At 37.8% G+C, this 15,575-nt stretch overlaps 1 pseudogene; it reads right to left on the bottom strand.

The window, feature by feature from the left end:
• Positions 1-6,611: 6,611 nt before the first annotated feature.
• LOC124959514 (interferon-induced very large GTPase 1-like) lies at positions 6,612-13,904 on the bottom strand (annotated as a pseudogene).
• Between the last annotated feature and the right edge of the window lie 1,671 nt (positions 13,905-15,575).

Below are 15,575 nucleotides of genomic sequence, written 5' to 3'. Positions count from 1 at the left end.
ACTTATACTTAAGCCATTCATACGTAATACTAGAAGAAAAGAATAAAGTATAAGTAAAGCAAGAAATGAAGGAGGATGCATTACTGAATTGGCTACCATAGGGATGACTTATCTGGAAACCGCATAAGAAGACTGTAAAACACTCCTCACAAGGATCTACTTGGAGGCAAGTAGATCCCATCCACTTCCCATCCACATTGCTCAAAAATGGACTTGCTGGAAATAAATTTCCTTACACTTTAATGTTGCACATGTAAGAGAGCCAGTAGGTTCTCAGGGCCACCCTGTGGTATCATACAACATGCTCAGAAAGGAATAAAAACATGCTATTCCAAACTCAAACATAATTTAAAAATCCATCACATATCACAATCTTTGTATTTTTCAGTACTCATATTCTGTTCCATAGCATAGCCATAACACTGCCCAATGTTTGACTATGCACTTTCCTCCCATTCCAGTCCCTTACAGGTTATTTCCTGTGATGTCACTGCATTTGAGGATTAAGCTTTAACTGCTCATCATGAACCATTGACTGTATTGAATGGTATGAGTCAGTTTAAGGATATAAACACTGGCTAGATCAACATGTGATATGAAACCATGGTTGCCGTTTATGAGTGGGTGTTGCAATTTTATCTACAGCTACAACAAATGCTTTGACTGCTGTAATGAAAACAATGTACTGGTGGAGATTCAACAGTATGAACATGGATTGACCAAGAAAGCCAGGAAAAAAAGGGCAAGTATTTGAAATTCTTCTGAAAATTATGTGATCAGGAATAATACGTAGTCATTTAAAGTCCTTTATTTCTAAGTGGCCAAGTAATTCTCTTTGTTGTTGTTTGTTTTTTTATTTTTTATTTTTTTTTTTTGCCATTAATCTCCACTGAACTCAGTGTTATTTTATCTTTGGTCATTATTTTCATGTAAGGGTAAATGAACTAGTTAAAAATCCAGATCCCATCCATGTCTTTAGGAGATTTGTTTCTCAATAAAAATTTTACAGTTGTCTTTAAGGCTTTATCATGTATTTGTAAAATATTTTATATTGTTCTGTCATGTACTAACAAAAATATTAATGACATATGAAACTACATGAATAATATGACATTTAATTTCAATCTTACAGACTTATTTTGGTGGCAGAGAAACCACTTATACAAGACATAAAACTTTCAAGGGTCTTCCAAACAGACACAAAATCAACACAAAATAAAATTGGATAAAAGTCAAGCAGGCATTTTATAAAAGTGAATATCCAACTAGTCAAGAGTATTTAAAATGCACAAATTTATTATGAAGAAGAGCAATGTATGTCAAAACTACATTAAAATGATGCTTTCCACATCCCAAATGGCAAAAATTATAAAGAATAAAACTAAATGCTTGTAATAAAAGTAGAAACTAGAACTCTCACACATTGCTGGTAAGGGTATAAGTTGGTTCACACACTTAATTTTTATTTTTTTTAGCAACTGACAATCAACTTATTAAAACAGGTGACTTAGTCACATAACTATATATCTTGAAGACTCTATTTTCAACTGTAATTTCCCAAGGAGTCCATGTAGAATGTGATTGTTAAAGAACCTCTGAAGAGAATACTTCACCTATTAGTGATCTTCTACTTAGACTTTATTAAAAAGCAAAGAAATAGGGTACTTGGTTTAGGCAGCATAACATAATATCTGACACTTACATATATGTCTTTATCCTCAATGCCTTGCATGTAGCCATTCATTTATTAATGAGAATCCTATCATTGCCGTATTAGGGTACCTGAGCACACAGAGGCTAAATTACAAGTTCAAGTTCTTACAGGCATCAATACTTCAGTGATAGCACTTTTGGTAGTCATCACAACAATATGGTACAGTATAATACCCTTACTTTCCTGTGTTTCCCACTCATATACTACTGCACTAAAATAAAATGTTGATTAGTTATTTTCAGAATTTACTGAAGAGTTGGAATAGAGAGAATAAACATTCAGAGGGAAGAAGAAAATGACAATTGCACATTTCATATACATTTCTCTAATGTTCCAAAGAAAAACACCCAAAACATAAGGGGTTCAATTTTTAGACATACCTTATTCCCTACATGATATTGGGTTCATATTGACTGTCTCTAAGAAAAAAGAGATCTCTAACCATTCATCAATTGAAGGGCATCTTGGTTGGTTCCATAGTCTAGCTATTGTGAATTGAGCTGCTATGAACATTGATGTGACTGTGACTATAGTATGCTGATTTTAAGTCCTTTGGGTGTAAACTGAGGAGTGGGATAGCTGGGTCAAATGATGGGTCCATTCCAAGTTTTCTGAGGAATCTCCATATGGTTTTCTAGAGTGGCTGCACCAATTTGCAACTCCAACAGCAATACAAAAGTTTTCCTTTTTTCCCACATCCATGCCAACACTTCTTATTGCTTGTGTTCTTGATAACAACCATTCTAATTGAAGAGATATGAAATCGTAGGGTGATTTTAATTTGCATTTCTCTAATTACTAGGGATGATGAGCACTTTTTCATATATTTGTTGACCACCTGTATATCTTCTTCTGTGAAGTGTCTGCCCAGTTCCTTAGCCCATTTATTGATTGGCTTCTTTGTATTTTGCTTGTGAAGTTTTTTAAGTTCTTTATAAACTTTGGAGATTATTGCTCTGTCTGAAGTGTGTGTAGAAAAGATTTTCTCCCACTCTGTAGGCTCTCTTTTCACATTATTGATTGTTTCCTTTGCTGAGACAAAGCTTTTTAGTTTGAATCTATTTATTATTGCATTTATTGATTCTTGCTTTTATTTCTTGCTCTATGAGGGTCTTGTTAAGGAAGTCTGGTCCTAAGCCAATGAGATGGAGATTCGGGTATACTTTTTCTTCAGTTTGGTGCACGGTCTCTGGTCTAATTCCTACATCCTTGATCCATTTTGAGTTGAGTTTTGCACAGGGTGAGAGATATGGGTTTAATTTCATTTTACTGCATATGGATTTCCAGTTTTGCCAGCACCATTTGTTGAAGAGGCTATCTTTTCTCCATTGTAAGTTTTTGGCACCTTTGTCTAGTATAATATAACTGTACTTATGTGGGTATGTCTCCAAGTCTTCTATCCTGTACCATTGGTCTACCTGTCTTATTTTGGTGCCAATACCATGCCATTTTTGTTACTATTGCTCTATAGCAGATTTTAAGATCTGGTATTGTGATACCTCCTGCATTACTCTTCCTGCCCAGGATTGCTTTGACTATTTTGGGTCTTTTGTTCTTCCAGATGAATTTCATGTTGCTTTCTCTATTTCTATGAGAAATGTCCTTGGGATTTTAATTGGAATTGCATTAAATCTGTATAGCACCTTTGGAAGTATGATCATTTTGATAATATCGATTCTGCCTATCCAAGAACATGGGAGATCTTTCCATCTTCTAAGGTCTTCTTCAACTTCTTTCTTTAGTGTTCTGTAGTTTTCATTGTAGAGGTCTTTCACTTCTTTTGTTAGATTGATTCCCCAGTTTTTTTGTTTTGTTTTGGTTTTTTGGTTTTTTTTTTTTTGAGGCTATTGTGAATGGAGTTGTTTTCCTTATTTCCCTTTCAGATGTTTCATCACTTATGAATAAAAATACTTTAGATTTATGCGTGTTGATTTTATATCTTGCTATTTTGCTGAATTCATTTATGAGGTCTAGAAGTTTTATGGTGGAGTTTTTTGGATCCTCTACACAATGGAATATTAGCCATAAAGAAGAATAAAATTATGGCATTTGCTGGTAAATGCATGAAGTTGGAAAATATCATGCTAAGTGAAATAGACCAAGCCCAAAAAAGCAAAGGTTGAATGTTTTCTCTGATGAGTGGATGACAATATATAACAAGGGAGATGGGGGAGAGAAAAATGAAGGAACTTTGGGTGGTGTAGAGAAAAATGGAGTTGGATGGGGTGGGGGACAGAAAGAAAATAGAATGAAACAGTATTACCCTATGTATATATATGATTACATGAATGCTGTGAATCTACATTGTGTACAACCATAGAAATGAAAAGTTGTACCCCATTTGTGTACAATGAACTAAAATTAAGTCTGTAAAAATAAAAAATAAAAAATTTAATTAGAAAAAAGAGAAAAGAGATCTCCTTCCAAACATTTCACAGCCACTTTCTATCATTTTAAAGTAAAATTATTTTTATTTTACTCATTTTTTATTTTTATTGACAGATAATAAATGTACATAATTATGGAGTACAATGTGATGCTTTGATACACATATACCTTTGGGATTGAGCAAATTAGGCAAATTAACATATTCATTACTTTATGTACTTTTGTGTGTTATCAGTGATAGCACATAAAATTCAGTTTGCAATTTTGGATTGTAAAATACATTGAGTATTATTGTTTTAATTCTGCATTATTTTAAAATTATATTTAGAGAAAATAAAATACAGTTATAGAAAATAGCAATGCAAACACTTATATAACTGTGACTTGGATTAAAATAAAGAGCATGGACTTGCTTCATTGTCTACTAACAAGTGAGCACAGAGTGCAGACACAAGCATAGTCCAGTCGGCCAGCAATGCTAATAATGTCAATGACTAGCATGATTACTATTCACCTGGCTGTGCAGCAGATTTCCAGAACAGGTTTCTCTTGTTTACCTGAAACTTTACCTTTTGACCAACCTTTCTCCTTTCTCCCACCTTCCCCTTAGTCTCTACTACCCTCCATTCTATTCTCTACTTCTGTGAATTCTTATATTTGGGTCCACTTATGAGTAATCACATCTTGATCATGAAATTTGATGTTTTTCTATCATCCATTGTCATGCTAGCCCAATCCCTAATGGCTTTGTGATTCCCTCCCAAATCTACTTAGCACCTCTTCCTTAACTGACTGAATCATCCCTAAATCTGTTTACATGAGGATACCCAATTCCTATTTCTCTTGTCCTCACTCTTCAATAACTGAGGCTCATTTCACTGCCCTTGAGAATTCTACCCCTACTAACTTGTAACTCTTGCTAGCTCTCATTTTGTGACCTTCAGTCAGAGCCAGGGTTCTTCATCTTGATGGTCTCATCTCCATCTCCACTGACTCCTTTCCCCTCTCCACTCTTCCTGAGGTCTCTTCCTCAGTGAAACCCAAACCATTAACATTGTCACCTCTTCCGATTCTGGCTGCAACTTGATTATGTCCCTACTTCTATCACAGAAAACACCATATCTCCATAGTCGTCTTCTTTCTATACCAATTTAGTTTTTCCCAATATTTTTGTCATCTTCCTAGGTTGGCCTTTGTATCTCATTTAAGAATCGCACTGCTTAAATACCTGAGGAATTTACTAAAGACATTTTTACAAAGTATTTTGTCTTGACACTTAAAAACAATATATGATACTTCTTAAAGACTTTATGAATGCATTCGATGTGAAAAGCATTCAGCCATGTTAACTGAGCAGTGAGCCTTTCGAACACTGGCAGTGATGAGAGTGACAAGCGCTGCTCCATGCAGGGGTTCTGCTCCTGTCACTGTTTTAGTTTGGTCTCATTCAGAGATCCTTGAAACTCTCACCAAGACATTTTTAAGAGAAGAAAGAGAAAATCATTCTGTTCAAGAACATCTATATCATTTATATTTTTTTTCAAGACTTCTAAAAGTTGGCATGGTAGCAAACACCTTTTATCCCAGCTACTTGAGAGGAGGAGGCAGGATAGTGCTTGTAATCATTAAGACCTTAGTCATATTTGACCTTGTCCACAAAGTGGTCAAATGTACAAGGTTATCATAAATTATGTTTCAGGAGGTAATCCTTTTCAGGAACATAACACCAGACTTAAATTTTGCAAATACCTCAACTGTTTGTAGCATGAACAGAGAAGTCCCAAGAAACCAGAAAGAAGAGAGTGTTGATTAAATGAAGAAAAGAGTTATCTGATTTTTATTACCCATGTTTGCTTGATAATGGTTCCTGAGCTGATGAAGACTCTACCCTCGTCAATTCTCTGGTTTGTTCTTTGCTAGAACAAAATATTCCTATATGATACTGTGTGTGGGAATCATAAAAATTCCATGAGTGTTGTTGTATTTAAGGGTGCATAAATGGTTTTCATGAATTGAAAGAGTGAACACATTCACTAAAGGAAAGAAAGTCCATTTGTTGCTTCCACAAGACCTGTATATTGGTTCAACTGACATGCAGTTACTCTACAGGAATTTGTAGTATCGTGCAATGACTTTAAATTTCTTGTTGGAAGATGACTCTTTCTCAGGTATTATGTATTTTAAAAAATACTCAGAAAAATATTTCAAATTAGGGAGTAGGTACTTCAAATATATTATATTTGATTTTGTTATGTGCTCCTATTTCTGTACTTTGTTTCTAATCCAGAAGTAATTGAGGCAGAGAGACATCATGTACTTTTACAGGAACTCTTAAATTCTTGAAGTGATAATTGATCTCTTTTTACTCATTTCATTCACAACTAGAACTACTCATTTCTAGTTCACAACTAGAACTTTAAATATTCTAGTTGTAAAGAGGATGTGTTTTAAGGTTGATATATACTGTGACTTTTTACAGATGCTAAGGTTCTTACGTGATCATTGAGGATTACTGTTTTTTCAAGTCATCAAGTACATCCTGCTTTGTGATTTTTGCCCATGCATCAGGGATTGACCTCTATTTGTAAATTTTAGCTGATATTTTTCTTCCAGCTTTGTTCTGAAGTGAGAGACAAACCATTTCCAGTATGGCTGGGAGGATGAGTCTGAGTTGATGCTCCATGTAGCATAATTCCCTCCTGCCTCCCGATAGTTCTTAAATGGGATCTTCCGATCATCTCCCAAAGCAAGAAAATTATCACTTGCTACTAAACTAGTACAAAAATCAACGACAAAGTCATCTGTTCTATACCACTTCCCACCTTTTACTGCCCAAGGACGATGAAATGGAACACTGTGATCTCCAACATGTGTAGGAATTGTGTTGGTACAACTTGCATTACATAAGGGACATTGTTTCCAGCAGCCACACAGAGGTTCAGAGAGTATTTTCTCAATTTCAGGAACAATTTCATCTATAAGCCTACTGGAAAAATCCTGTTCTATTTTCTTCATTGCAGGATCCAAAGCTGCACTCATGATTTTTTTTAAAAGCTCCATATCTTGTATCTCCTGGTGTTCAATGCTTATCAAGTCTCTTCATGGGAAGATCAGGTTGTTATCCAGGTGATCACAGAACAAATCCTGCCACACAGATGCAGTCATACTTGTATCATTCCCTGCTGGTATGGATTCCTGAATAGAAGAGAGAATGGCATTCTTGATGCCCTCTAAACTTATTTCAAAGAAAGTCTTTATTTTTTATCTCTGTTGTCTAAACGGTACCTTTTTGCATGGTTTTCAACGAAAGTCCTAAAAACTGTTTCTGGATTGTGAATGTATTGCCAATACTTGTCAAAATTTTCTTCTGCTGCTAGAGAAATGAGGATGTATTTCTCCAAGTTCGCCCTGTTTCCATTGAATTCAGGGCAGGTAGCTCGTATCTCCCCAGCTATCATAGGGGACATTTTCCCCCAGATGGTGTCAGAGACAACAGGTGTGAGCTTGTGCCATAGAAAATCAACGAAAGAGGTGGTGGAGATTGCACCTTGGCAAGAGATCTTGAAACTCATGAAAAAATCTTTTTTTTGCATTGTAAATAGTATACAGGATCATTTTCTTTTCTGAATGTACTGTGCATTTCTTTAAAATGCTTTGATGCTCCTTGGAATAAAAACAAAGCTAATTCAATCTTGTATTTACTTGTAAATACATATCTTTCATTAGTGGGTGCAGATTTCCCTTCTTTTTCTATTATTCTCAGGATTGTATGGAAGTCATTTTGATCATAATCACGTTTTTGACTCAAAATGTTATTAATATATTCATGAAATCTTGAAAAAATGCGTTCGGTGGTCATATTAATGGATACTTCATCACAGATCTCTAAATTGTTTGGGAAACCTACGTATTCCTTACATACCTTGACATGTTTCCTAAAATCAATTTGAAAATTTGATACAGTATTTCTTATTAGTTTTTGCACTATATTTTCATCTTTTGTGAAATAATCCGAAAGGATGTTTACAGCATCTTTATCAATGTTAGACTCTATGGCTTGAGGGAGATTTGAGGACACTTAATAGACCCATTTTCTCCAAAGTTGATTGAATTTCTCAAGTAACTCCTCATCACTCAATTCTTTACCTTTTACACTTAAAGTCTCCTTTCAGCTCCTTTCCAATAATTCATTTTCATATACATTCTTGTTCTGTTCCAGTCGTTCTTGATTTTTCTTGAGAGTAATAAGCTCATTGGCTTTTCTCATGGTGTCTAATATAAGTGACTCTTTCAGGATTAGCAGCTTATCACCAAAGTAGGGTTTCCACTGAACCAGTATTTCACTATCTGGGACTTCATTAAAATATTTTTCAAATACTTGCTTGATGCTTTCATATTTCCCTATAACTTGATACTCAATTATACTTGCTGTGAGTGTTGGAATTATTCCATTATGAATCTGATTCTTCAGCTGGTTCTGCAGTTCTAGCATATGACTCCTGAGCTCCCAGGTCCAGTGGTTGTACATGGTTTCCAGTTTGCACATGGCCATGACCTCTCGAGTATTCCTAAAATTGAAAATAAAGTTCTCACTTACCAGGGCTCTCCACAAATCTTGAACTCTGAATTTTACATCTGATATCTTCATGATGCTTCCCCTGGATTCCTGTTTGGCAGTCAAAAGGATTCTACTTTTCAGTTCCTGGACATTGTGGCTGTAGCGAGGATTGGGAGGGGCCATGGGGGGATTGCCATCCCAGAGGTGAGCAAAGTAGTACACGTGAGTATTGGCATCAAACTTGATGACGTCACCAAGGTGGTTTATATGTGAGCACTCTTCTTCGTTAGTAGCTATTGCTGCCATTTCATCCAGCCTCTGCTGTAGCCCCATTCGTCCTTCCATAGTTTGGTCTTTAAATGTACCTTCCCCTACATTCTGATGCACAAATATAAAAGTTGGGAAGATTTTCACTTCTTTCATCCTCAGAAGGGCTTGGACAGTTATCCCTAAGATATCCTGCATTTCTGATGGATTCTCCCCAAATATATTGATCAGAGTCAAGTTTGCAAGTCCAATGACAAAGGTGGCTAACTCATTGTCCCTATTCTGGGACATGTGGCTGAGTTCTGGGGCCCGAAGTCCTTCTGTGTCTACAACCAGCACAAAGTCAAAGCCACGTTCCTCTGTGGATGTCTCGTCCACCTTCAGGAGCTGCATGTAGGCTCCCTTGGTACACCTGCCTGTACTGACAGAGAACTGCAGCCCAAAAAGAGCATTCATCAGAGTGGACTTCCCTCAGCTATGGAGACCAAGGATAGACAGAACAAAGAGCCTCTTGTCTCCAAGTTTCTCAGAGAGCATTTCAAAAACAGCTGCCACCCACTTTAGGGGCACATAGGAAGCATCTCCATCCATCAGCTCTATGGGAACTCCAGATATCATCAGGTCTGAAGCAATTTGGGGAAGGGAGAGAAAAATTGTGTCTCCTTTGGAGGAAGTTTCTTCCAGAGCTTCATAGATCTGGCCAACCTCTCTGAGAAATTGCTCAATTCCCAAGGTACAGTCATTAATCTCAGTAGAGATGACTTCTATTTTATTTTGCCAGAGTTTCAAAGAGTTGCTGATTGGGGATTTTTGCTTTTCTGTTGGTACATTTGATAACAAATGAGGTAGTTTTTCATGCAGGTTTTCTAAATGCTCTGCAGTCAGGCTATCTAAAAACACACTCAGCCACTGCAAGAAGTAAAGTACAGTTTGACTTACTGAATACTTGTAGAGAATTTGAAGCAGAGATCCCATTACGTCTCTGAGAGGAAAAGTCATTTCCAACTGTTGTTGCTGTATATATTTATTTTCTTTCTCAACTTCACTCTTGTGTTATTCAATACTTCGATTCCCCTTTTCTCTCAGATGGTACAGTTCTTTGTCCTTCTTGCACCAACGATGCCACAGTTGTCCTTGAAGAGGTAGAAAAATTTCCTTCATCCGAGACAACTCTGTTTCTTTTAGTAGGTCCATGATAGTCTCAGCCTTTTCTTTGGCTTCCTTGCAATTTCTCTGGTCTTCATCAATGAGAAATCCTTGCTTGCGAGCTATACAAGAACAGTCCTCCATGCTGAGAGCAGTGCTGGAGCACTCTAGCAAACGTCTGATGGTAGTTGTGAGCTCCTCTGTCAATTCTGCCTCATTTCTACTCCTTAGGCCAATTTTCACTCTCCTACCAGAGTTATTGGTTTTGAATTTTTCTTTGTCATCAAGCACGCAGATCAATGATCTTGACGACTGCCACAGGTCACGGACTATTTTTTGGTTTTCTTTATTGTCATCAGAAGCTGACATGAGGACCACGATGAGAGAAGAGACCTCCTTCAGGAAGGCGAGCTGCCTTTTATGCTCCTTTGCACCTCCATGAAGATTGGTGAAGGTCACACAGCTGTCAAACCTGTCCTCCTCTTCCCCCGCAGGGCAGCACCAGCAGATTTCCATCACACCCCCCATCAAGAGGCAGTTCTTGCTGCTTTCTCTGCAGTGGCGGTGGAAGAACACATCATGTTTGCGTTCACTGAGAAGACAGTTCATGATCTGAGATTTGGAAGCAGACAGTCCATTACCAACTCTAAGGAAGGACACAATGGGGGTGGAGACACGACACATCTGCTGACTCTTGTGACTGTTCTTCCCTGGTGGTGATTTGCTTGCTTGCTGCCAACTTCTCCTAATTTGTCTGAGAGGCCAGAGGGAGAATTCAATTTGAGAAGTGCAGGGATTTGGCACCAGGAGTGGCAGGGCAAATTGACAGATGGATAGTTTGGTCAAAATATATTGTCTGGCAAAATTATCTGCAAAGTGAAAAATGGCCATCTGGATATCCATGGGGTGAATGTGGGACCTGGACTCAGGGCTCAAAGGATAAGTGAGATTATCATCATCTTTGAAAAAGACTTCATATGGATCAAAAGTCTTATTTTCCTGATTGGAGGCACTTGGAGGGACCTGATGTTCTATGTTTCCATCATCTTTGAAGACCAGGTATCTAAATCCATAATCCAGCATCAGTAGCTTCTGAAGGAAATAAAAAGGAAGCTCCCGTTCAGATTTGGGCTTGGTGTTGTACACAGAAGTCTTGTAAATCAGATGGAAGTTAGCTTTATTCATCCCTCTTGGGTAGTAATATTCTAGGCCAAGTCACTGGAGTAAGTCTAGAAAGATATCATTTTCTATTACCTCTCTTGTGTTATTTGCATTAACTACATTAACTGGTTGAGGAGGCTGTTCCTTTTCAGGGATAAGACTTTGTATCTGTCTTTTGACTTCACTCATTTTCAAAGAAGAGATGATAGGTTCATATTCTCCATAAATGAGTAACCTCAAGTCTCTTTCTAGGTTTCCCCAATCATGATCTGCTCCAATTTTAGTGAGGACACGTACAACCTCTTTAGACAATAATTGTCCCATATGTTTTGTCATGAATTTCATGCACTGTGTCTTCTCTTCTGGAGAAAGGGCTGTTACTGCAGCTGTAGCTGTCAGACCTTTGAGCACCAGCAATGCTTGGGCCCTATCGCTGGAAATAGTTTTGAGCTGCTGGTATTTATTGAAGGCAGTTTGCATTTCACTGGATAGGAAGTTTAACGCTTCATGTGCAAGAGGATGTTGAAAAATATGGCTTCTCACCTGATATCCTGCACCAGCTGCAATGGAAAGTAGCAAAAGCTGTGTATCTCGTTGCTCTGTGACTTGCAGATGATTCAAGAACCTGTTGAGAGCTGAGTTCACCTCATATGTGGCCTTTCTTTGAGCTTCTTCTTCTGTTTTCATTGACTTAGATTTGACCTTCACTTTCATGAATTCATTCTGGGTTTCCTTTATGATTTTAATAAATTCAGAAAATTGAGAGATTTTGACTTCCTCTTGCTCTGACTCTGACTGTTTGATCCAGTGTATAATGGAGTGAGTCTGAGGAAAGTTTTCCACTTTGTAGATGTAAGGATCTAGAAGGCTGCACAATTAGGATTTAATAAATTTAGTTTTATATGTGAAAGTCTCTTTGTAAACATTGACGGTATTGACTAGAAAAGTCTGCAGATTCCGATCAGTGAGGCAGAGGTTAATCCAAATGTCATCACCTTTCGATTTTTGACTCAGCATTTGCATGAAATCTCTCAGTGTTTGAAGGAGCTCCTCAGAATCAGACACCTCCCAGGATTTCACATCATTTAGAAAATCTCTAACCTCTTGCCTCACTATCAGTAACTGCTCTCCCTCCTGGATTTGTGCAGTGAGACCAGTGAGCACAGTGTAGTTGACTTTCAGGCAGTCAAACACCTTATAGGGATTTCTAAAATCACTTTTGTGTCTGGAGAGGATGATGTCCCAAACTGGCACCAATTGAAGTCCCCGGTCAATGACGTACCAGGTTCGGTTACTGGCAACAAGGCCAGCTTTCCACTGGGTAAGGTCATCTGCTTCTTGTGGGCCACCTGTCTTGGACACAGATAATTGGAATTTGGTTTGGAGGTTTTGGAAAGTTTTATTCTCAGAACCTGCTTTTGAATGTGAGTCTGTCACATTCATATCTGCAGCAACATTCACTCCACAGCCACTGTAGCTGCCCCTCATGTAAATATCAAGAGTCTCTACAGCCTGCTGCTTTATATCCATGAGCTGGTCACTTTTGAAACCCTTTAAGACAGCCTTCCACCAGTAGATTCCTCCCAGGTGCAGAGGGCCTTGGTTAGCATGAGAGCCAAACCTGTGGAAGAAGTTTTCAGTCCAGTGTCTCAGCACCTGGAATCCCTGGGGATCTGTATTCTGATCCAGGAGATCTTCAAGGCATTTCAATTCCTGAAGAGCAGCATTAGACAACTGGAGCTGATCAATAGAAAAGTGGCAGGATGCCATGGGAACATAACTAAACTTGGTTGAGCAGAAATAAGAGCACTCAGAATTTGCCTGGTGGGTTTCCTTGGATTCTGAATGTTTGCTTTTATGCAGTTCAGTTTCAAAATTAAATCCCCAAACTCCAACCTTGGCTGAAGTAGTTAAACTGAAGCCTAACTTCTCTATAGACTGTGTGAACATGAGTTCTGCTTCAGAAGATGTAAATTCCTCAGTTTCCATCCGTGAGCCCTGCTGAGAGCCAAAGAGTGAGAACTCCTTGGGGACACTGAGTAGCTCCTCTCTCTGCTGCATCAGGTCCATTTGGTGGCACATTTTGTAAATCCCTTGCAGAGCCAGCCCTCCAGATGCCCATCTTATTAGATCTCCATCTGGGAGGTTTTGCCTGTGGGACAGTGTCTGCTCCATGGGACTGAGTAGTCTCTGCATGATTTCCATGACTTCCCTTAAGGGCTTTTCAGGTACTGGCCAGTACTCTTCAGGGATCTCCAAGGTTTTCCTCAGCTCTGCTTCTTTTCTCTCCACTGCCTCTTCCTGCCTCTCCCTCCCTTTTAATAGGAAGTCTCCCAGCTCCTGCAGCAATTGTTCTGCCTGCTTCTGCTTTCTCTTTATCATCTCCACTGGTGACTCCTGTAACTCTGGAGGACTATTTGAGTGCGACAGGACAACCAGCTTCTCCAGGGTCCTTTTCTCCCATGGATGTTGAACCTGGGATTTCAGCTTCTGGAGATCTTTTTCTGTTAAGTATTGTAAGGCTTGAGGACAGGTCAAACCCAGATATTCCTGCAGCTTGGGCAACCAGTACCCAACATCCAGTCCTATATCTCTCAGCATCTCTTGCAGAGTTTGCCTCCTTTTGCCTCTGACAAGAGGCTCATCAGGGGTCTGCTCTTTTCTGTCCATGGCTGCGTGAAAAACAGTCAGTCTTGACTGTGTGCTGAGTTTAAGAAGTGTGAGTCACATGATCAAAAGTATGACTGTATTAGTAAGGCCTTCATCCATGCTTTACTTATTCTAAAATATATTTTTCATCAAAACCTTTCTGTGTATGTTCTAGACATCATTGAGCATGTTGTCAACGTGGAGTGTTTTTTTACATTTGCTATTTTGAATTGCAACTTAATAACCTGCTTTGGGCACTTCCTACACAAACTCAATTGCATGGAAAGTATGAGACTGAGGCATGGAGTTAGAAAATATCCATGAGTTGTCAACTTGATGCTTATTTTTTAAACTAGAGCAATGCCACTATTTGGTTATCTTTCTTCCATTTTTTTTCCTTTGAATTGCTTCATTTCTACCACTCTGCCAATTATTCTTAGGGGATTTAATGCTTCCTTGCTCTCTTGTACTTTTAAGTATTTATGTTTCTAAATCACTTCTTAAATTTCATCTTCACCTGATTAATATTATCTTTCCATTGCATGAATAGTTGTTTATATATGGATGTTATTCAAATCTGTGTATATAGATCCTCATGCTCCCCTCAATCCAGGATTTCTTTAGTGTTTTGCACTCACTCCATCTTCAGTGCATATCCTTGGATGGCAGATGTGATGGAGTTTCATTTGTTTCAATCAAAAATTATCCTATACACATCTTCTTATTAATATAAATTTATTATACCATGTCTTTTCAGTTTTTCCTTTTAAATCTCTTCTTTTAATCATTTTCATTTAAAAAAAATTATTGATAAATTATAATTATATAAATAGTAGTATTCATTATGCATACTAAACCAACACATAACATAATTTGATCAATCTTTTTCTGCAGTACCTGCCTTTCCCTCCTACCCCTCCACTAATCCACTTGCTCTACTCTACTGATCTTCATTCTATTATTATTATGATTGTTATTATTATTTTAATTAGTGTAATATAAACCATTGGGATTCTGTGTAGTATGGTCACATCTGGGTGTAGCCTAGTTTCATAGATTTTGTTCTCAAATATTTCTTTTCTGCCCTTCCTCTTTATTCCCTTTATCTACTCTATTGTTCTCCCTTCCATTTTCATGAGATCGCTTTTATTAATTTCTTTCCTCTTTTTCTCCAGCTTCCTCCAATGAGAGATAAATTTCAATCTTTAGCTTTGTGGGACTAGCTTATTTCACTTAGCATGATGTTCTACAGTTTCATCCACTTACCAGGGAAAGGCATACACTTTATTGGTTTTTTTTATGCCTGAATAAAAGGACATTGTAAGAACCCAGTCAATAAATGGGCTAAGGAACTGGGCAGACACTTCACAGAAGAAAATATACAACAGATCAACAAATGTATAAAAGAGTGTTAAATATCTCTAGTAATTAGAGAAATTCAAATTAAAATCACCCTAAGATACATCTCACTCCAATTAGAATGGCTATTATCAATAATACAAGCAATAATTGGTGCAGCCACTCTGGAAAGCAGTATGGAGATTCCTCAGAAAACTTGGAATGGACCCACCCTTTGACCCAGCTATCCCACTCCTCGGCCTATACCCAAAGGACTTATAATCAGCATACTACATTGATGCAGGCACATCAATGTTCATAGCAGCTCAAATAACAATAGCAATATTGTGGAAC

This window comes from Sciurus carolinensis, chromosome 11, assembly GCF_902686445.1.
Source record: "Sciurus carolinensis chromosome 11, mSciCar1.2, whole genome shotgun sequence".
Classification (NCBI taxonomy): Eukaryota; Metazoa; Chordata; class Mammalia; order Rodentia; family Sciuridae; genus Sciurus; species Sciurus carolinensis.
Note: the sequence above shows the minus strand (reverse complement) of the source record. Positions and strands in the feature narration are given on the sequence as shown.